This window comes from Chelonia mydas, chromosome 2, assembly GCF_015237465.2.
Source record: "Chelonia mydas isolate rCheMyd1 chromosome 2, rCheMyd1.pri.v2, whole genome shotgun sequence".
Lineage (NCBI taxonomy): Eukaryota > Metazoa > Chordata > Testudines > Cheloniidae > Chelonia > Chelonia mydas.
The window spans coordinates 106463891-106487896 of NC_057850.1; the positions used below are offsets into that span (position 1 = coordinate 106463891).

At 42.9% G+C, this 24006-nt stretch overlaps 1 long non-coding RNA gene across 6 annotated transcripts in view; it reads left to right on the forward strand.

The window, feature by feature from the left end:
• LOC119565619 overlaps positions 1-21869 on the forward strand; it is a 129407-nt gene extending 107538 nt beyond the window's left edge. For 2 of the 6 annotated variants that reach the window (XR_006288653.1, XR_006288656.1), the window contains 3 exons: positions 8725-8901; positions 14489-14611; positions 16999-21869. This is a non-coding gene — a long non-coding RNA (uncharacterized LOC119565619). Of the gene's footprint in view, positions 1-6129; positions 6453-8724; positions 8902-10164; positions 10909-14488; positions 14612-16998 lie in introns of those variants that run through there. The other 4 variants (XR_006288654.1, XR_006288655.1, XR_006288657.1 and 1 more) reach the window with 4 other exon arrangements.
• The last annotated feature ends 2137 nt before the right edge of the window (positions 21870-24006 follow it).

The following is a 24006-nucleotide window of genomic DNA, read 5'->3' on the forward strand; positions in this document are numbered from 1 at the left end:
CATATTCATGGGAAATGTAGCGGGTGGGGGGGGAAAGGATTAAAATAAAAATTTATCATGGAAAATTATGAGAATTTTTTAGCCAACTCTACAGAATACCTAGTTACATTGAGGCAGAAATAGATAGTAGGAATATATTTGAGGGAAGTATGATTTCATTTACATGTTCAGGATTTCACTCAGGCAACTAAGCCTTCTTAGAGCTTTTTAGTGTTATTTAATCCCTTGGTGTCAGTGATCATGGCTCACCCCACTGCAGGCTGGGAAATTATTGGGCAAGAAATAGAGAGGGGATCCTGAGGAGAAAAAGCGAGAGTATTGCCCAAGGAACAAAGCCTAACATTAATTTAGCCTAGGGGACAGTAAAGTCTGAGAATAAGCATTATTGATTGACCTTTAACATGAGGAATGATGAAGGTCCAGATCTTCTGTGGGTCTAAATCAGTGCAGCCAGTAGAGCTGTGCCATTTTACACCCGCTGAGTGTCTGCCCATAAAATAGTTGTTAGAAATATCTATTTTAATTGCATTCATAGTCCTCATTTCCTTAAAAGAGGACTTCCTCACCCCATTCCCTTCCCCATCCAACAACTTTTTTTTTTTTTCAGAGTAAAAGATCTCAAATGTTTCAGAAAACCACATGGCACTTTTTTAATCTATATATCAAGGTGTTGCCAGATCCCTAACGCCTTTCCTGCTTTTCTCCCCTCTCATCATCTTCTTAGCCAGAGGGTTTTAGCAACTCAAGCATTTGTGAAACAGCTGACAGGATTTGGCCCTGATTTCATTTCTTCTCTGTAAAAAGTTTCAGTGTCGCAACTCTCTGGATGGAGTGCTTTGCTCTGAGATTCTGCCTACACAATGGCTGGTTTTAAACAATTCTGTTTAATCAAGAGTGAAGTAAATGGCAGAAATTCAATGTTCTAGATCAGCAGTTTCCAGGATTGATACATCTTAATCAAGCAATTAGGTGACATTTTTTTGTTATTGTTTGGTGTTTTCCACATAGGAGAAGGGAACAGATTTGCTGCTTTGCTCTGATGACTGCTAGCAGCAGTGTTTGTTGTTAACAGAGACATTTACACCTAACCACCAGTTGGCAGGTGTTAACACTTTGTTACTTTCTATTCCCACATGCTGAGGATTGTGGGAAGGCTGCCAAGCTCTCTGTCTTGTGTAACACTTCAGTTTTACAGTAACAACAACACAATTAAAAAAACTGAATGATAGAAAAGGAAACAAAAGAATTGAATCCTTTGCCTACCTACTAGACCTGAAGGGAATAGCAGGCTTTGTGAAAAGTCTGAGTTGTTTAGTTTTTGTTTCTTTGGGGGCAAATGGGTGAAGGCTGGAGGGATATTTGTATTATAATCCAGTGTTATAAGAAGCACAAGTTACATACTATATGCCCTGACATTTGTATTCCGGTTCTGACATTTGCATTCATTTGTATTCAGAAAGGTATGATTATTAATATAGCATAAAATGCATGGAAATAATAAGGAAAGAGGATTGTAATGCTTTGATTCACTTTTGGATAACTCTGGCATGTGGGAAATGTTATTTTCCACTCGTACATCCTTTCTGCAAACCTCAGATGTGTGCAGTCCAATACAAAGTGACTGTGATTAGGAAAAATCTTAGGAAATAAAATATTCCTTCTCTATGAAATATAGCCAACATATATGAAAATAAATCCTCCTTCTCTTTCTCTCATCCACATGCGTCACACTTAGTTGCCTTATCAGGGCAGTTACTTTAGCCATAGGATCCTTGTTTTATACTCAAGTAGAGTCCACAGTGATTAATTTGTTGCTGATGCAGTGAAGTTTGATTGATTTTGATTTACAGACACACATGGGGTACAGGGCAGCTACAGAATCAAGTGCACAGTCAGGGCTGGCTCCAGCTTTTTTGCCGCCCCAAGCAGCGAAGAAGAAAAGAAAAGAAAAACCCGATTGAGCTGCTGCTGAAGGGGAAGAGAGGGAATGAAGGACCCGCTGCCAAATTGCCGCCGAAGACCCGGACATGCAGCCCCGAATAACTGACGGAGTGCTGCCCCTTTCTACTGGCCGCCCCAGGCACCTGCTTCCTTCGCTGGTGCCTGGAGCCAGCCTTGTGCACAGTGTGTAGTGAGTGTTTGTCTTGATGTGAAACCAGTATCTGCTGCCATTAAGGAGGCCTGTAGACTGAAAGCATTTGAACTAAATTCTGCGCTGACTTACATCAATGATTGATTTACTCCACTGACATCAGTGAGTTTGCATGGAGTAACCAGAAAGGCAATCCAGAATTTGGCTCACTATTTCCCCAGTCTATTGAATTATCCCTCCTGTGTAGTGAAGTGGGATTGCACATATTTGCTCTTGTATAGCATGCTTCAAAAGGAGGCTTGGTGGAAATGACTGCAATTCTGTCTCCTGATAGTGGCATTATGGTTGTGGCAATTGTCATTTTAATTCACTGAGGTACATAAGGATGGTAATGTGGACACCCTGGAATTACCTAAGTAGAGGAAATGAGAATATTATGGGGGTGGTGCAGTAATGGTTATGCCAAAGTAGTGACTTCAGAAGCACAGCGGCTAATGCTAAGGTGTAAGAAGAAAGAAGAGACTGGCAGCAACACTGGTAGCAGTACTGTAGTGAGTGTAAGCCCCAGAGCTAGAAGGATTACAGGGACGGAACTCAATGCTTCCCCCTATAGGAGGAAGGGGAAAGTCTAGCTGCTGGCAGGCTTTATTTACACAAATCATAATTTTGCATACCCAAAGTTGCATGTAGTGTGTTCCGTTGCATTCTTTTGAGTTTATGTTCTGATCTGATGAATGCTAATAGTTAGTTAATATAACTGTATTCAAGAAGGTTTCAGAGTAGCAGCCGTGTTAGTCTGTATCCGCAAAAAGAAAAGGAGTACTTGTGGCACCTTAGAGACTAACAAATCTATTTGAGCATAAGCTTTTGTGAGCTACAGTTCACTTCATCAGATACATTCAAAAAAGGGGACATGAATTGTGTATAAAGTTGGTCACCCTCAGCTGGCCTTTGGCAGGGTAGGGAATCCAAATTCAATAAGGGAATCCAAATTCAGTCCAAATTCAATCAAATTCTGATTAATGAACCCAGCCCTTGTTACTGCCATTGATGCCTGGTGGAAGAAGCACAGTCATATTAGGAAAGAATTCATGGTTCTTCAGCAGCTGAAATTTGGTGCAGCTCTCTGTTGGTGAACAGTTGCATATTTGCTGAAAAATTCTGTGTGGCTTGGATGTAATAGGTCTAAGAGAAGCCTTTTAAAAGCCCAAATCATAGAATCATAGAGTATCAGGGTTGGAAGGGACCTTAGGCGGTCATCTAGTCCAACCCCCTGCTCAAAGCAGGACCAATCCCCAACTAAATCATCCCAGCCAGGGCTTTCTCTTTCTGACCTTAAAAACCTCTAAGGAAAGAGATTCCACCACCTCCCTAGGTAACCCATTCCAGTGCTTCGCCACCCTCCTCGTGAAAAAGTTTTTCCTAGTATCCAACCTAAAGCTCTCCCACTGCAATTTGAGACCATTACTCCTTTTTCTGTCATCTGATACCATGGAGAACAGTCTAGATCCATCCTCTTTGGAACCCCCTTTCAGGTAGTTGAAAGCAGCTATCAAATCCCCCCTCATTCTTCTCTTCTGCAGACTATACAATCCCAGTTCCCTCAGCCTCTCCTCATAAGTCATGTGCTCCAGCCCCCTAATCATTTTTGTTGCCCTCCGCTGGACTCTTTCTAATTTTTCCACAACCTTCTTGTAATGTGGAGCCCAAAACTGGACACAGTACTCCAGATGAAGCCTCACCAATGCTGAATAGAGAGGAATGATCACGTCTCTCGATCTGGTGGCAGTGCTCCTACTTATACAGCCCAAAATGCCGTTAGCCTTCTTGGCAACAAGAGTACACTGTTGACTCATATCCAGCTTCTCGTCCACTGTAACCCTTAGGTCCTTTTCTGCAGAACTGCTGCCTAGCCACTCGGTCCCTAGTCTGTAGCAGTGCATGGGATTCTTCTGTCCTAAGTGCAGGACTCTGCACTTGTCCTTGTTGAACCTCATTAGATTTCTTTTGGCCCAATCCTCTAATTTGTCTAGGTCCCTCTGTATCCTATCCCTACCCTCCAGCATATCTACAACTCCTCCCAGTTTAGTGACTCCTCCCAGTTTAGTGTCATCTGCAAACTTGCTGAGGGTGCAATCCACGCCATCCTGCAGATCATTAATGAAGATATTGAACAAAACCGGCCCCAGGACCGACCCTTCGGGCACTCCACCTGATACCAGCTGCCAACTAGGCATGGAGCCATTGATCACTACCCGTTAAGCCCGATGATCTAGCCAGCTTTCTATCCACCTTATAGTCCATTCATCCATACATCTTTAACCTGCTGGCAAGAATACTGTGGGAGACCTTATCAAAAGCTAAATCGGGGGAAAAGGACACAAGGAAGACTTTTCCCACTCAAAGCCCTACTCTACTTGTTTGGAAAGCCTTTGATTACTCAAGAAGGAATGTTAGAAATAGACTCATGTTGTTTGCACACTCAGTGGTATGCTGAGTAGGAACTTGACTACATGTTCCATCAGTCTGTGGAGCTTCCTTCCTTCATCATTAAAAATCTTTAATTAAACTGGGTTTACTCAACATTTGTTCTAGGGCAACAGATAATTTTCATCTCAAAGTCAACTGAAAGTTCTAAACAGAGCAGGTTGTACTGGACTAGATCAGGGCTGGAAGGTGAAGTGAGATAAATTCAGATTATAAATAAGGAGAACATTTTTAACAGTAAGGATAATTTAAAGATTGTAACAACTTACATATAGGGATGTGATCCATTCTCTGTCACCTGAAATGTTTAAATCAACATTGGATGTCTTTCTAAAAGATATGCTGTAGGTCAGCTAAAAACTATGGGCCTGATGCAGGAGTCATTTGGTGAAATTCTCTGGCCTGTGTTTTACAGGAGGCTAGATTACATTATCATAAAGATCCCTTCTGGCTTGAAAAATCTATGCTCTATTGAAAGTGAACAATGTATTAAATTAATGTAGCCCTTTTTTCTTTTCATTAAATTATCCATGAATACAGTCATGCATTGTTTATTCTTCCCAATTGTGTGATCCCCAAACCCATAAATTGCCTCCGAGAAGGTAGCACACTTAAGTCTGGGGTGAATATTTGCTCAAATACATATTTGCAACATGCTCTTTGTCTGCAGACATTTTTGCAAACAAAAATTCCCTTGTTTTCAGTTGTTCATGGAAAGTGACTCAGAGGAGACACAAATATCATTAAACGGAATTTGTGGATGTAGTCAAGTGAATGATCACAAATACATGTTTGCAGAAAGTGTCCAGGTATGGTCCTGACACGTGTACTACGCCTTATTTGTGTTGTCGAGCATCCCTGGTAGAAAAATGGCAAATTTTGAGGAAAGATGGTAGAAAAAGAAGGAAAGGAAGGATGGGCTTGTCTTTAAGGTACTGAAATAGGACTCAGAAGAGCTGAGTTTGATTTCTAGCTCTGCTACATATTTCCTCTTCCTTTAATATTTTTATGCATCATTTCCCTTTCTGTAAAATGGGGATCATGATACTTTTTGATCTGTGTTGAAAGAATAAATGTGTTAGTTTTTGTTAGGTGCTCAGATGAACAGATAGTGACCAGCGCCTTAAAAACCATATAAATAAATGAAAACATATATATGATATCAGTTATTATGTATTTGTATTATGGTAGTGCCAAGAGAGTCCCAATCAGGACTTAGGCACCATTGTGCTAGGTATTATGCAAACACAAGTCATAGTTCCTGCCCAAGGAGCTTGCAGCCTAGGTTCCTGCAATGCTTATGTGGGACTCTACTCACTTGCATAAAATTATGTGTCTAAGGGTTTAAAGGACTGGGGCCTAACTTTTAATTATTTGTCAGCTCCTTAGTTGCCCTGTTTTGAGTACAGTAGGATCCTCTGCACTTTGCAAAAGGGTTCATGTTTAATTTGGCTCATTTGCTCTTTATAATGGAAATAAGGAAAGAACAATTTCTTAAATTACTGGGAGGGTTTATTTTTGAGTATTATTTCTTTTTTTCCCAGCCTGCCCAGGTTTAAACAGTGGCGAGAAACTCTGTTCTTACCCAGCTGTACTGTCTGAGGAAAGCAGTTTCTTTTTCTGCATCAAGATCTTAACTGTTGGAGATAGAAGGCTTCTTAGCTCATTCAGTTTCCTAGAGATCGGACATACCAGATATTAAACTGATACTCTAGTGGTTCTTAACCAAAAAGCCGAGCAGAAGCGAGGGCAAGTGGATGCACATGACTCCTCTATCCATGTCACTGGAGGATTTTGCATTAGATAAGTTAAAGTTTCAGGGACTCTCCCACTCTTCCAAGAAACAGTAATCACCGTGGATCAGCTATGGCAGGTTAGTTTGTTTAGTTTGCTTTCTTTTTTAATAGTGTGGCCCTTGGATGGGAGTGTCATAGCCAGGAGTTAGTTACTCAAGTGTCTCTCTTACTGGAAAAATATAACGGTCTCCTTAAATTGTACTCCTTACACTGACATGTGCACTAGTGAGGGACTCAAGTGAACTTTTCCCTGTACTTAGCCATTGCTTATGCTTTTCAGTTAAATTGTTTCACTCACATAAGTGATTTTTCACTGTGGTGCAGTGCATTTTTTTTCGTATTATTTTTGTACACAATCTTAGAACTCTGCAGTTCCATGGATAAGCCCTTTCGTGCTCTGGTAGCAATACAAAATTACATGTTTGTAGTGGCAGCAGTGCTGATGTTTTATGTCCTGCACTTTTGCATGTGCGGATTACATATTCTGGGTCATATTGTCTATGAGCCTGATCCTGCAATGCTCACTCTCACAAGCAATCCCACTGAAGTCTGAAAAACAGTAAAGCCCAGCTCCGTGAAGAAACGGGGACATAGAACTAAGTGTCCCCAGATACTGAGTACACTGCCATTCAAAAGGGAATTTCATACATCAGACAAGAGGTTCATCAAAGTAGACCTCTGCATCAGAAAATTCTCTAGGAGGGCTAACAATTACCCAGTGCCGCTCACTTGTAGGCGGTGCTCAATTTGTGCCAGAGCTGAGCCTTGGCTCTTCTAGACTTCGGCAGGTCAGGGCCCCGGCACCTCTGGGCTTGCCACGTCAGTTATAAAAGTAAAATATTGCTTGAGCCCAGGCACCTAATTACTTGAACCCCGGCACCTCTGTCTTTACAATTTAAGCACTGCTTGTAGGGCATGATTGCCAGAGTTGTTGAGCACTCACTTCATGGGTTGCCCCCCTTTCAGATGCCACCTGATGTGCTGAGATACCACTGAGCCCGCCTGTTCTGCCAACATGAGACCCCTTTTTACCTGCCTTGCTGAGCCAGGCTCTTAAGCCTCCTCTAGCACACACACAGGCAGGGCCACACCCAACTGCAGAATGACACAGACACTGAGATCAGCTCTGGGAAGACTCAGCCTAAGGGACTTGCCCCAGCACTCCGGTGTCCACCTCCCTGGGAGTGCAGACCCAAAGGTATATTATGAAATCTGCCTCCTCCCTCAATGTGGAAGAAGGGTATGCACAGCCTCTTGTCCCTCCCCTCCCCCACCCAATTATGAATTGCACAAACTGGGTTATATTATAAACAAGAAATAGGTTTATTAACTGCAAAAGGTCGATCTGAAGTGGTTAAGGAGATAGCAAACAGAATAAAGCGGATTACTAAGCAAATAAAACAAAACATTCAAACTAAACTTGTTTCACTAAAGAAATTGGTTACAAATAGTAATTTCTCACCCTAGATATTGTTACAGGCAGATTACAGAAAGTCTTGAAAGGCAGCTGCACTGGCCTGCAGCTTCAGACTTCAGGTATTATTACTCACAAGCTAGACGCCCTTCCAGCTTGTTCTTCCCCCCGTTCAGTTCTTGCTTCCAGGTGTTTTCCAGTGTCTCTTTGGGTGTGGAGGCAGAGGAGAACCTCGACGATGTCGCTCCCCTGCCTTATATAGCTCTTGTGTGAGGCGGGAACCCTTTGTCTTCCAGTGGAAAAACACTGGCATTCCAAAAGTGGAGGAGTGGTGTCCAGTACCAGGTGACTCAGACCCACGTCTCTGCAAGGCTGTGGCAGCCATTACTCGTAGGCTGTCTTGAGCATCCACAGGAAGACTAACCTCTTTTACAGTCCATTGTCTTTGCTAATGGGCCATTAGCACTGTCTGGTTTTCTCATTGTTGTACCTCAAGGGCTAGTTGGGGGTGACACCCAAATTAACCCATTTGAAATATAGATACACAGTCAATATTCCTAACTTCAGATACAGAAATGATCCAGGCATATAAGTTGGATAATCACATTCAGTAAACCATAACCTGTCCAATGATATCTTACATGAGCCATCTTGCATAAAGTACATCTCAGTAGTGTCATATCCATATCATATGCATATTTACATAAAGAATATGGTGTGTAATGTCACACTCACTATTCCCATTGATTTTTTCTGGGGTTGTGGGGTCTCAGCACTTCTAAAAGTCAGCACATTACTTCTTTCAGAAAATAAACTCTGGGGCTCCTAAGTATAAGAACAGCTGGGCAAGATACCAAATGTGTTCAACTTCTTGGGCCATGTACTGAAGGCTGCTGACAGTGCTGTAGAATTGACATGACCCTTTTGTCCAACAGGAGATCATCAACCAACATGATATTGAAGTGTCTATGCCATGCTCAGGCTTAAAAGGTGTCAAATGAGTTGTAGGGCTCTAGATAATATCATAAGTGACTGCTTTGACACAATCTTCTCAATCATCTTACCTGAAGGGGGAATTTGTTTCAACAAGGTACAGAAAAAATCCAGATCAGGTACTTTCTTCTGTCTGTCTGTCTGTCTTTTTTAAAAAAATAGTTAAGTGTTCTATTAAACACATATAGCCCTGTCAATGTAAAAGTCATTTTTCCCGACAGCAGATTTACTGCTCTGCAGGCTGAATTCCTGAAATAAAATATATATCTGGTCCTGCCACCAAGCAGTACTTTGACATGGACCGGAGAAGGTGCTCAGATACCCCAGTGATAGGCAAGGTATAAGAACCTGCACAGATTAGGACTGTACTTATTAAACAGTCTTTCTACAAATTAAATCTTCTTCAGGCACCTTTCTATGAGTTAGGTTATTTATTGGTCAACTTGTGTTTGAGTCTGCAGTTGTTCTATGCAGGAAACTCTTCAGCAGAAGTTCTACACATGGAGTGGTTGCAGAATTGGACTTGGTAAAATCTTGGCCTTATAGAAGTCAGTGACGGTTTTGCAATTTGAATAGACCTAGGATTCTACCCCAGACCAGGATTCCGTCATGTCTGTATGGGTACCAAATGGCAAACATTTGTTGTGTGGCACTTTTTTTATATACCTGTGACTGTCATGAGCTGGCTCTATGCTGGATTGTTGAGTCTGCATGAAAAGGATTCTGGATTGGTCTTTGCCACACACCAGTCTGATAATGGTCTGGATTAAATCACTCCCTTTCTGCCTGCAGATGTTCACACTTCAGCAACACAGCTAAGCACAATGGTGAGGAGGCGAGCTGGAGAATGGCCCCCGATGTGGTGGGAGCAAGGCCGGATTAATCCAGTGGTTTTAGGGGCTGCAGCCCAGGGCCTTGGGCTAAGAGGGGCCCCGCAGGCCGCATGTGGCATGCTGCTTCTTTTGATCTGGCCTGCGGCAAGCCCCCCCAGCCCTGGAGCTGCAAGCACTGGCTCGCTGATGTACCTCTGTGGCCCCTAGGCAAGGGGCGTTCAGGGAATCTTTGCGTGCTGCTCCCGCCCCCAGAGCTTGCTCCACAGCTCCCATTGGCCATGTACCCCGGCCAGTGGGAGGTGCGAGGGTGGCACCTGCGGGCACGGGAAGCGCGCACCGCATAGAGCAGCCTGGCAATTCTGCCTAGAGGCTGGACATCTGGCCACCTCGGGGAGCAGAGCAGCACGGAGCCAGGGCAGGCAAGGATCCTGCCTTAGCCCTGCTGCACCGCCGACTAGAAGCTGCCTGAGGTAAGCTCCTCCCGGCCGGAGCCTGCACCCCACACCCCCTCCCGCACTGCCATCCCCAGCCCTGAACCCACTCCCCCACTCCAAACCCCCAGGGGCCTCACAAAATCTAATAGCCCCAGGCCCACAGGAGAGTCAGTCCGGAAGAAGTCTCTCCTGAATTTTTTTTTCCCATGTTGATGCAATACTGATGCTGTGGGACCTTGTGAGGCAAGAAATGCCCCTCTCCCTTCCAAAGGCCAGGACTGGAGTGCAGATGGTTCACAGACGGGAACATTAATGTATTGTGCCATGGTGCTGATGCTTCCCTTTGTTTTGTTACTAATTAATTATCCTGATTTTCAAATGGCTGGCTCCTAGGTGTCAAAGGGTAACTGGTACAGATAGCAGAAAGCTAACACTAACTTCACTTCATTATTTTTTCTTGGAAACTTAAAAATTCCAATCTTGTTACATTAAGCTAAGTCATGCAGAAATGCACCAGCTGTTCTTTGGATAGTGGAAGCCAAATTCAGCATTACATTCTTTTTTCTTCAGAGGCTCGTTCTAAAACTACTTGACACAATAAGTAAGGGAATCTTATCTGCGCTCTCCTTCCATTTATTTGATTTTCCTAACTTATTTCTTTAAGGTGGACTGTTTCCAGCACTTAGCAAGAAAATAAAATTTAAAAAGTCAATGAATTCGTTTACAGATCGGTTATTCAGCCTCCCGCTGAAGTGGAGAGGCTCACTGGTGTTGAGGGAATAATTATAGCTTCATACCCCCATTCTCCTGTGATGGATGTCCTGCTCTGGACAGTCAACCCAGGGATCTTTCTGACCAGGTGAATGAAATCAAATTACTGGACTTTTCTTTTTAATGACAGTTCTCTCTGCTGGCATGTTTGCTGAACCTCCCTGGTCTCTTTGCCTCCATGGAGGAGATTAGTGCTCTCTTCTTCTGCTCCCTATATGAGAGCCTTTTGCAACTTATCCTTCCCCTTTGGAAAATAAAATTCCCATTATATTTTCCCCTGTTAACTTTATCCCACCACGTGGCTTCCATTTGGAAGGGAGAGGAGTTTCACTGAAGTGCCCTGGAGAGGGCTGGGAGACTCCCATTACTTAGCAATAGCTGCTGCACATGTTGGGCAGCCAAAGTAGCCACGTCAAAGGGCTCCTGCCCTCCCCCCCCACACTCGGAAGAGGAAATTTGCATTTGGAGTGGCGGGTACCACTTGAAGGACATTCCTCTAGCAGACAAGGTTTCCCCCGGCACTGAACAATGGAGACCTGCTTCTGCACCCAGCACTCAGCTGTCTCCTGTTTGCCTGCACAACATGTTGGGGACACAGCAGAGAGTTCAGCAAGGCAGTTTAAACAGCTGACGTTAGCCAGCCTCCCATTGGATCACCATCACACCCCCATTACAGGGCTCCCTGGTGCTGACGTACAGTTTGGGATGGCCTTGGGCACAGCAGCAGAACAATTCGTGAACCAGCACTGCCAGTTGGCTCCCCCATCAGCACCTGCTTGAAGGGATCACCTCTGTGTCAGCAGCAGGTAGCTCTTGAGCTGGTTTGTTCAGGACAGTAATCACTTTTTGTGTATGTGCCGTGCCCAGGACAATGGGGCCTGACCTGGGTGCTAATGCAGTGCTGCTGATCATTTCAGAACTCAGGAGGAAAGGGCTGTATTGAACCTCTTCTGTTTGCTATTTCTAATTTCTGTAAGAGGATTCCCCAGAGCCAACATTCAGTCCAACTACTGCTATTTAAACACTAGGTATAAAGGTGTGAGTGATGTCACTTTAATAGGAAAAGAAACTGAATGTTAAAGCCAGGGGCTTCCTTGCGGGGTCAGAATGGCAGTCGTAGATTGCATAGGTGGCAAACATGAAGTCAGGTTGTGTCTTTGCATCTGCCTAGAAGCAGCGTGCTGTAGACAGCGTATACCAGGGGTTGGCAACCTTTGGCACTTGGCCCATCAGGGTAAAGCCCTTGGCAGGCCGGGCTGCTTTGTTTATCTGGAGCGTCCGCAGGCACAAAGCCCCGCAGCTCCCACTGGCCGTAGTTCGCCATTCCTGGCCAATGGGAGCTGCAGGAAGCGGCACAGGCAGAGGGACATGCTAGCCACTGCTTCCCGCAGCTCCCATTGGCCAGGAACGGTGAATCGCGGCCAGTAGGAGCTGCGGGGCTCCGTGCCTGCGGACGCTCCAGATAAACAAAGCAGCCTGGCCCCCCAGCGGCTTTACCCTGATGGGCTGGGTGCCAAAGGTTGCCGACCCCGGCGTATACAGCTCTGATGTGTCGCCTGCATTTGCACCTTGAATCTGAATATGAAAACACTGACACTTCTGATGCTGTCTCTTCTGTGTGCCAAAGATTGTGCTGGGAACAAAAAATGACAGAGTTTGGAAAGCCTTTTCTCTGACAAAAATTGTAAAGAAAATGGAAACGGGCACAAGCACAAGTGTAATACAATTGCTGCATGTTTAGAAGGATGTCATTTAGGACCTGATCCAGCAAGATACTTAAGCACGTGTCTGATTTTAAGCATGCAAGTAATCCTATTGAAATTACTGGGACTGTTTATGTGTTTAAAGTTAACCATATGCTTAAATACTTTCCTAGATTCAGGCTGTGATAAATGAAGGGAAGGGGGAGGATAGCTCCCTTTTATGGACACCCAGCCAGCCAGTTAGCTATAAAATCCCTGTTAGTAGGTGTTCTCCACTTGCTTTACCTGTAAAGGGTTAAAAAGTCCATAGGTAAAAGGAAGGGAGTGGGCACCTGACCAAAACAGCCAATGGGAAGGCTAGAACTTTTTAAAATTGGGAAAAATCTTCCCCTTTGTCTCTCTCTGTTGTTCTCCTGGAGAGCAGAGACAGGGCTGGAACTATGCAGTAAAAAGCCTTGGGCCAGGTATGAAAATCATCAGATCATACCTAGAAAAACTACTCATTTGAAACCCCAGATATGTATCAGAGTAACAGCCGTGTTAGTCTGTATTCGCAAAAAGAAAAGGAGTACTTGTGGCACCTTAGAGACTAACCAATTTATTTGAGCATAAGCTTTCGTGAGCTACAGCTCACTTCATCGGATGCATACTGTGGAAAGTGTAGAAGATCTTTTTATACACACAAAGCATGAAAAAATACCTCCCCCGACCCCACTCTCCTGCTGGTATAGCTTATCTAAAGTGATCACTCTCCTTACAATGTGTATGATAATCAAGTTGGGCCATTTCCAGCACAAATCCAGGTTTTCTCTCCCCCCCACCCATACCACGTACCACACAACAGAACCACTAACCCAGGAACCTATCCTTGCAACAAAGCCCGTTGCCAACTGTGCCCACATATCTATTCAGGGGACACCATCACAGGGCCTAATAACATCAGCCACACTATCAGAGGCTCGTTCACCTGCACATCCACCAATGTGATATATGCCATCATCTGCCAGCAATGCCCCTCTGCCATGTACATTGGTCAAACTGGACAGTCTCTACGTAAAAGAATAAATGGACACAAATCAGATGTCAAGAATTATAACATTCATAAACCAGTCGGAGAACACTTCGATCTCTCTGGTCATGCGATTACAGACATGAAAGTTGCGATATTACAACAAAAAAACTTCAAATCCAGACTCCAGGGAGAGACTGCTGAATTGGAATTCATTTGCAAATTGGATACAATTAACTTAGGCTTGAATAGAGACTGGGAGTGGCTAAGTCATTATGCAAGGTAACCTATTTCCCCTTGTTTTTTCCTCCCCCCCCCCCGCCCCCCCTCCTCAGACGTTCTTGTTAAACCCTGGATTTGTGGATTTGTGCTGGAAATGGCCCAACTTGATCATCATACACATTGTAAGGAGAGTGATCACTTTAGATAAGCTATACCAGCAGGAGAGTGGGGTGGGGGGAGGTATTTTTTCATGGTTTGTGTGTATAAAAAGATCTTCTACACTTTCCACAGTATGCATCCGATGAAGTGAGCTGTAGCTCACGAAAGCTTATGCTCAAATAAATTGGTTAGTCTCTAAGGTGCCACAAGTCCTCCTTTTCTTTTTCCCAGATATGTAAGTAGATCAGGAAATGTCTAGGAAGACGTGATTAGGTTTATTTCTTTTATTTCTTTATGGCTTGTGAATTCCTCTGTGCTAACCCCAGGTGCTTTTGTTTTGCTTGTAACCTTTAAGCTGGACCTCAAGAGAGCTATTCTTGATTCTTAATTTTTGTATTTGCTCTTTTAATATCTAGAAAAAGCCCAAGTTCCAGATGTATTTTCTTTCTTTTTGTTTTTAATAAAATTTACCTTTTTTAAGAACAGGATTGGATTTTTGGTGTCCTAAGAGGTGTGTGCACATGTTGTTTAATTAGCTGGTGGCAATAGCTGATTTCCTTTGTTTTCTTTCTCAGGTCTTCCCTGGACTGGGGGTGAAAAGGCTTGAGGGTACCCCACAGGAAGGAATTCCCAATGCGCCTTCCTGGGTTCTCAAAGGGATTTTTGCACTTGGTGGTGGCATCATCTACCCATCCAAGGTCAGAGAAAAGCTGTAACCTTGGGAGTTTAATACATGCCTGGAGTGGCCAGTATTAATTTTTAGAATCCTTACAGGCCCCCACCTTCTGCACTCAGAGTGCCAGAGTGGGGAATCAGCCTTGACACAGGTCTTACTGCCTTTGCAGTAGAAATGCAGAAAGATACATTTGTGATTACTGCCTGACTACAATAATACTTATGAGTGACCAATGATGTCCATAGCCAGCAAGAACTTTCTCATTCTTGAGTAATACCAGAGTATGTTTTAATGCAGAAGGCATGAAAACCCTTGTTTAGTACGGTTTCTAAATGGGTTTCTTCCAGATTTTTTTTTATTTTCTTTTTTTTCATAATTAGAAAGGTCTCTTACCTAGAAGTTTACCTGGGATGAAAGTGAAGCAAAAGAATTTATCATGGATAAGATGGGTCTAGCAGTTGTGTAACATGACAAAGAAAACAGAACCTTGTTTCGCAGATCCTTTGGTCTGAGGCACTTAACTCCAGTTGCACTACAGTAGTACAGCATTTTATAGGTGTAGGTAAATGCAGTGCTTAATATGTAATGAAACAGATGCCGGTACTCAAGCAATTAGGTGCAAATTTTTTACTTTCATAACTGATGTGGCAGGCCCAGAGGTGCTGGGGCTATGAACTGCCAAGCCTAGAGGTGCCGGGGCTCTGCTCTGGCTCTGCTCTGGCACAAATTAAGCCCTGCGTAAATGTCATTACAATGGCCACAGGTTCTTCTTTCTGTAGTTTCCCCAGGAAGCTCAGATTTAAATCCATCATACGCAATGATCTCCGTATGCGTGCCAATAATATTCTTAATCGTTATTCAGTTTTCTCTTGAGCCGATTTGCTGCTTGAATATTGCTTGGCATGCCTACAAAACTTTAACTGTTTGTATATTTGGTTTGCTTCTGCCTAACTTTAAATAAATGTGTATGGGAGTGTGAAGGAGTGAGAAGTACAGTGGGGAAAGTAACTGAAATACTTCCCTGATAGATTGTATTTTCTAAATGGACAACCTACTCTAATTCTCAATTACTGAGGGACAATCTCCACTCATTGGTATATTTTGCTTTCCACAACCAAATCTCTGTACAACTTCTCATGAATGATGTACCTGAATACTGGGATGCTAATATCTAAACTGTATTCTTAAATTTATTCACCTAAATTTGGGTTATTGCTGATTATGTACTCTATGTATCATGACTTTTAAAAACAAACTTTGTATTTGTGGATAATCTAAGCACTAACCCAGATGCACAGACCCTCTTTTCTCAATTTTAACATTAGCTTTAATACAATTTTTACACCTTCACAGGACAGGCTGGAGCCTGGGGTGTAATCAAGGAGGCCTTGCCCTGCCCTAGGGCTGGGCTATATAAATAGGAAGAAGTACAGGAAGCTGAGGGGGAGAGAGAGGGGAGAAGAAAACCTGCAGGCTGCAGTGGCTGTTTTCTCTCAGGCTCTAGGCCTACACTGCAGACCTGCAGCAAGGCTGTGGCTGGCTTGGGCTGGAGCCTGGGCTCTGAGACCCCATTGGCAGAGTGAGGGAGGGGGTCTCCAGCCCAAGCCGGAACATCTACATTGCTTTTTTAGCCCCAGAGCCTGAGCTCTGCGAACCCGGATCCACTGACTTGGGCTCTGAGACACGGTGCTGCGGGTTTTTGATTGCAGTGTAAACATACGTAGGAGACCAGCCTAACCAGAGGCTTTGTTTGAACCATAGCCCACAGTACTGGAGTGCTAGGAGTGCACAGGGACTGCCCACACCTTTACAGGGAGTCTGCACTGCATGAGCATTTAAACACTTTGCTATGCAGACATTGTGATGTTAATCACTCTTCATCCCTTTTAGAAAAGAAATCCTGATGACTACAGCTCCAAGTGACATGTCTGTAATTGATCAAATGCTTTCATTTATGTTCATGGGTGTGAGACTGTCGTCATACGTTTCAAAACCCGTCAATAAGAAGAAACATTTTATCCCTTCTCAGAGTGTGGTTACCAGCACACATACAAAAATGTCACCAAAAATGCAGATTTAGGTTGATTAGGACAAATTGTTTTAGTTGCGGGGGGGGGGAGGGGAACCTGAAAATTTTCAAAAGTGTATATATTGGCATTTCCAAAATGAAATATTCGGACTTTTCATTTTGGAAAGATGTTTTGTTTTGGCATTTTTCTCAATTGTATTTTTAAAAAAATGTTTAAAAAAACCCCTCAAGATTGAAACAAAATATTTAGGTTTGGGTTGACTGAAATTTGTTGGGGGACACAAAACAAAACTTTTTAAAAACATTTTGTTTTGCCAGAAAATTCAAAATATTTTCATTTCAGTTTAACCTTCAGTAATTCTTTTAATTTTATTTTTCAGTTCAGCCACCAAACCAAAATATGGTTATTCGCACAGCTCCAGCGGCGAGTCCCTCTATTTTCAGTGCATAGAAGTCTCTTTTCCATGCAGAGATGGCAGAAGGCGCAATAAAGATGCAGTAGAAAACAGAGAGGTTGAATAGGAGTTATTGGGGAGCCATTGGAGGGAATGGGAAGGTGAGAGCAGAAGTGGAGCAGGAAGCTGGAGCTATAAAATAATAAAACAAGTTATAATATATGGTGCTGTAATTCCGTCTTGGGGTCCTCAAACATCTGACAGGTTTCAGAGTATCCCTCTTGTGGTTTATGATAAACCCCTGGATAGAATTTGAGCCCCCATTAATAACAGTTGCTTGTTATTTATTGTATATCGTAGTGTTTGAATCTGCTTTTCTAGGAAGACGTTTTCCTCTCTTTCTCTCTCTCTCTCTCTCTTTCTCCTCGCTGGGTTTGTTTTGTTTTTCTACCAAATGTTACATGCTGTAATTTAAAAAGAAAAGAAAAGGATGATAAAATGACTGTAAGTGTGTCTCTAGGGGGGATGTATTTGATTAATGTGCCTAAGGGCCAGATTTTCAAAGGACCTCTCCGATTTGTATGTATTCAAAACTGGCACTTTATTGAAGTTGGGCACTTAAGTGTGTAGTTACTTGATAAGTGCATGCAAATACCTGTTAGCATGTGCATGCAAGTGTGTGCGCACAAACTGGAAGCCTTTTGAAAATCAGATCCCAGGGTGATTTTAGCATGAGGTAAAGAGCCAAGTCATGATGAGATTATTGACTGATATTCCATGGGAGTGTCAGCAGAATTCTAACAGAAGCCAGGAGAAAGGCCTAAGTGTATTGCCTTTGCTTGCCAGCATCATCTCTGAAATATGTGTAGGATTAGCTTCTTTTACACAAGCCGACTTCCTGCAAGCTCATGAGAGGCAGATTCATACACTCTGCAAATTCTTGCAAAGTGTGTGATTTCCACAGAAGTTTGATGTCCGTGAGGTTGGTGTAGTATGTTGATTAACATGTTATTTCTGAGAAGTGGTGTAGGAGGGGAGAGGTTATGAAAGGTCCTCTTGATTTCATTACTTTCTTTTCCCCCTTATCCCGTGTGCCAAGAGCACTTAGCAGATTCATGGTCCTTGACTGGCATGCAAGTTTTAAAAGAGAGAGAGAGAGAGAGAGAGGAAAACCAAGGGACTCCATTAGAAATTGCTTCTGCTAGCTCATTAATCTTTTACTGCAAATAATACATGCAAAACTTGAGCTAGCAAAGCTCCAAAGAATAACATTTTTTGTGGGGTTGTAACAAATTAAAGAAATAAATTACCGGTAAGTCACCAGCCCAGCAGGGAAGTGCTTGAAACCTCCAGGCTTCATGTGTTTTACTATTCTAAAAATAAATAAATAAATAAATAAAATAAAAGACATTTCAGTTGAAAATTAATATTTATTTTAAATGGCCGTGTTGGGTTTTCCTGCAGCCCAGCTCCTCGCAACCTCCTGCTTTCCCCTCCCCTGCAGCTGGAGTTTGGAAACTGAGGGAAGAAAATGAAGGCATGGAGACAGACAGATAAGCTAGCCCAGTGGAGGTCGGTGGATGCTCTTTATTAGCAAAGGGCTGTAAAGAAAAATTCAAACTAGAATGCTTGGGAGCAGAACTGTGTACAGACTCCCTGATCCAGCAGACTCCTTAAGCTTGTATCCAACTTTCAGCATGTGAGTAATCCCATTGAAATCGTGCTTGAAGTTAGCCAGGATGCTTAAGAACCTTGCTAGAATCAGGGACCTAGGGCCCAATCTGAATCCCATTCAATCAGCAGAAGGACTCCCAGTGCCTTCAGTGGGTTTTGGTAGTGGTGGCTGGTGCCCAAAAGAATGGGTAGGGCTGCAGGTGGGAAGCTGGCTTGTGCACACAGGTTATACTTTTACTGCAGCATGGTCATATTTTCAAAGTGCAACACTGGGCCACAGGGAAGTAGAGGAAAAAGGGGTTCCCTCTTTCCTCTCCCCCTCTTTCAGAATTAAATATTAAGACACTTTATAGTCAAGGTCATGGTGGGGGGGAAAAACAATATTTATCCCTCTGTTCACTGTTCTCTCCTAAAACCAATTTCAACCCATCCAATCTAGCTGCTACCTAACTATCTTCTCCCTCATCATCCCTTCCCCAGTGCATGCTACCAATTCACCCAAATCCTCTGTCATCAATTGACTTCCTTTCCTCCCTGCATTCACACCCGGCAACCCAATCCAATCCTCACCTGGGAAAGGACTACTATATTCCATATCTTTTTCGCGTGTCTGCGCTGGCGCACCTGTTATCTTTACAAGCCAGTTGATCTGGGGGACAATTATCCTTCAGTGATGAACAAAGATCTAGGGGAAGATTTTCAAAGCACTTACATGCCTAACTCCCACTGAATTTCATTGGGAGTTTGGTGCCTAACTCTCACTTATGCCTTTGAAAATCTCCCTCCACTCCCACCAAGTGTCCATACTGAAACTGTATATATAATTTCATATAAAAAACCCCTATGTTAAAAGGACATTTATTGAAGTTACACAGTCAGGCACTCATTAGTTAGGAAATGCCAGAATTAAGGTTGCTTGTGCCCTCTTCATTTGGCTCCCTTGTGCATCTGCATTATGATAGTCTTTAACTACGTGATCACATGCTATGTTTTCCACAGGACACCCACCGCATTCGGTGCACGGGATGGATGGTACTCACTTGGTAAACAGCTATTCAAGATTTTGTTTGGTCCTCATTGTCCAATGTGTGGCCCCAGGCCATATTTATTGCAAACCATGCTCTAAAGACAGAAATATTAATTTCCTCATGGACTTTTCTATGTCTCTCATCATTATAGTAGCAGAGTGCTTCACAAATATTAATTTATTTTCACATATGGGCACAACCATGTATTTTTCACTAGCCTAATTCTCAGAAATGACTGAACTATTCTGGCTAACATTTTCCAAAGTGTTCATCCTGAGGCAGACACCTGGCATGGAAAATTTTAGTCCAAATAGTTAGTTTGGTGAAGTTGAAAGCAACCAAAAAAGTGGGAAGTGTTGGGAAATCTTAATATTACTTCCTGGGTCTGACCTCGGAGCATTCAGCATCCCCTTCTACACCATGCACTTCCCAAAGCAAGTCCACCTGGGCGGGGCTCCTGGGGAAGCCAGAGGGCTCTGCACCCCAATTCCGGAGTCAGACGTGACTCTCAGCCAGCTGGTAAAACAGAAGGTTTATTAGTCGACAGGAGCATCTTGGGAGGACGGGAGCCCAGAGCCAAGGCTCTGGCCCTCCTCCTGTGCCCTAAGCCAGCTGAGACTGACTTGCTTCCAGTTGTCTGGCCCCTGCCCTGCCCATTGCTCCTCCTCCAGCCTTTGTCTCGCTTCCCAGGCCAGAGTCACCTGATTGCATCCCTCTCCTGGGTCTCAGGTTATGAAGGGGCGGCCATAGCATCCATACAGGCAGCTGGAGCAGCCTCCACAAAAGTCGCACACAGCATCCATGCAAAACAGCAAGACACACACAACATAACAAGGGGAAATCCCCACTTCGTCACAATGCCATGCAAATTGGTTGTGAACATGCCTCTATATAAATGTATTATATACAAATATAAATTTACTGTAAAGAAATCCTTTTTTATTAGGCAGCTTTTCCAGTTCTGTGACCAACTTTTTCCTTTCCTTTAACTGAGGCCTGTATTTATTTTTTTTTAAAGTACAATAATTGAATTAAGAATCTGATCAGCACCTATTTGATGTTGAAATTATTTTTTAAATATAACAGTATTGCTCAAGGAACTTAATATAATAAAGAAAGATCTTATTATCTGAAAACTTGCCACTAAAAGGATTTGGCATCTAAAAAGTGAGTTGCTCTAAACTCATAAAAACCACTTATACAGGGTCTGAAAGTTATTCCAAATGTGGCTATTAAAAATAGAACTGCTTGAAGTTCAAGAGTAAAATCTTCAGAGGCAACAAAGTCCCATTTTCAAAAGGAACTTAGGAATTTAGGAGGCTAAAGCCCCATTTTTTAAAGGTATTTACGTGCCAAAAACTGCAGATCAGTGCCTAAATCCTATTGAGTTCAAATTCTTTTGACTTGCAATGAGATTTAGGCTCCTAAATGCCTAAATCAATTTTGAAAATAGGACTTAAGCTCCTAAATCAGTTAGGTATTTTTTAAATTTTTACCACTAGTCACAATAACTACTTCAGAGATCACCTTACCTCACTTCTCATTCATAGAGTTCCTGGGTCCAAACCTGCCCTCCGCAACACAGGTGCAACTCCTCTGGAAGTCATTGGGAATTGCACTTGGGTAACTGAGGACAAAAAGGGGGTCCCTTGTGACACTGGTAAGTAGCCATGATGATGACTTATTAAATTATTGACCAAAGGGCCATGGATGTGCACACAGTACTACAGCTGTAGGCAAAAAGATGTGAGCCCTGCCCCATGGATCTTAAAATCTGTCACAATAAAGAACACAATAAAAAGGAAAATAGACAATGGTATGTTGCTTATCAATCAGCCTTCAGAAATCAGGTTGGTAAGTAAACTCTTTGATTTATTCCATGGCCATCCAGCTCCATCTGACTGTTAAAGCTTCTGGCCCAGATCCTCAAAGGTATTTAAGGTGCCTAACTTCCATTGACTTCAATGGGGCATGCTTTGACCCCTAGCCTGGGAAGTAATGTAGTCACTCACATACTAACTTCACATCATCCCCTTTACTTAATGTTGACTGTGACATTCTATACCTTGGGGGAGCGTCCTGGAACCCCATATTCCTCATTTTTATATAATCGAGATCTTGCATATAAAGCATGCCTTGTAAGGTATCAGGGGAAAGGTTATGATCTGCTGAAAGTCATTTCTCTATCCATAGATGTAGATCATTAATGCATATGAAGTTATGAGAATTGTGTTGTCTGGTGGTCACTAAAACATGCTGTAAGTTGGGGAATCAGCCAGATATTAGCTCCCCAGAGGCAACAGCAAGGAAAGTAACCAAGGCCAGGTTGGGGGTCAAACAACCCATCAACAGCCATTGTCCAGCAAGGGAGCTACAATGCAATGACTCACCTGCATGAGACCACACCTGGGGAATTGCTCAAACTTGCTTGGAGAGACTCAGCATTGCCCCAGACATGCCTGGACTTGTGTTTTCCAAGCACATGGACTGAGGGTATAAAACAGACAGAGTGGCCATATGCTTGGCCCATCTCCTGCCCCCACCTATGGTGTAAGCAACTAAGACACTGAGAAGAGGACAAGACTCCAACAGAGCAGATTGGACAAACCTGTATATTAAGAACTGCAATATTCAGTGGGGTGAGAAAAACTGCTTAATCCGGATGTTGCCCAGCCTAATAGGGTTGAGAATTTGGACTGCGTGTTTATATTTTATTTCTGTTGGTAACTAACTCTGACTTTTTGCCTATCACTTAAAATCTTTCATTTATAGTCAATACATTTGTTTAACTGTTTATCTTTACCAGTGAGTTTGTATGAAGTGGGTGGCAAATCTGCTCAGGGTACAAAGGCTGGTGTATGTCCACTTTCCATTGATGAAGTGGGGAACCAATTAATAAATCTGCATTGCCCGTCTTAAGCAGTGCAGGACAGTATATTCGTGAGGTACTGTACTGGGAGCTGGGGGATTTGGCTCTGGTGCCTTTCTCTGGGTGATTCATGAGTGTCTCTGGGAGCATTCATGCAATATAGCTGGGTGTGGGGCTCCACGTGCTGTTGTGCTGAGTGATCACAGCACCTGGAGGGGTTTGCTGCTGGTCACTAGCAAGGCATTGTGCGAGAGAGCCGAGGCTGGAGAGAGTTCAGGGGGCACAGTGGTTCCACGGTCCCAGGCTGCACCCCGGGAGGATCCCATTACATCCATAACATGTTATATAGGCTTACATATGTTGGGACAAGGATAGCAAAATAAAGATGGTGGGAAAGGGAACTGGCATTTCTCCATTGATAGCAGATTGTGTGCGTTGTATGTTTCACGTGTGTCGTGTTGATTTAATTTGAATAGTAAATTTTTTTGTTTTTAAGGCGTTTTTATTAAATTTGCTGTTTAAATAGATTTAATGAGCCAACACCTGCCTGTAGCTGAGCACCTGCTATTCTGACTGTAATGAGGATTGCAAGTGCTCAGTGCCTCTCAGAAAGTGGCCCATATCATTTAAATGTTAACTAACATGTGCTGCCACAGAACTCCCTTGTATTTACTTGAACTATATTCTGTCTGTTTGGAAGCTAAGAAGCAGACAAATATTTGTGAGAGATTTGATATTCATTGCAGAAATAGTCACACTGAATGTCTGACACAAATGATATTACATGTGAAGGGTTAGAAATCATTACTGTGCTGTATTGCATAGACTTGAAAATGTCCAGAGCTCTTTTGGACTTAGGCAAAAAATGTACTCAAATGTTTATGATCTTATCTAGGGTTTCAAGCAGAATTTTAGCTTGGGCTCTCTTCATTTGTCTTCATCTGAGCTATTTGTGAATATTAAGCGGCTGTAAGGAGAACAAACAGTACTTAGGTCTCAGAAGTAGTTACAGTTATAGAATAATTTATCTTTAAAAGGAACGGCATTTACTTATGTTCTCATCCCAAAGATATGCACGGGAGATGGTGCTAAGCCAAAAGAAAGTGATGGAACCCTGGTTATTTGAATAGCCACAGTGATAACAGAAGCTACTTAATTTTTCTTGGGCCTAAATTCTTTGTTTTACTGGTCAATATAGCAAAAATCTGTACTGTGTGTAATATCTTATAGTGTACAACCAGCTTTGAGTGTTAAACATTGCTTTCTAGTCTGCACACTGCAGTAAAAGCTGGTTATAATACTTCCTGCACACCTAGTAAAAAGAAAAGGAGTACTTGTGGCACCTTAGAGACTAACCGATTTATTTGAGCATGAGCTTTCGTGAGCTGTAGCTCACGAAAGCTCATGCTCAAATAAACTGGT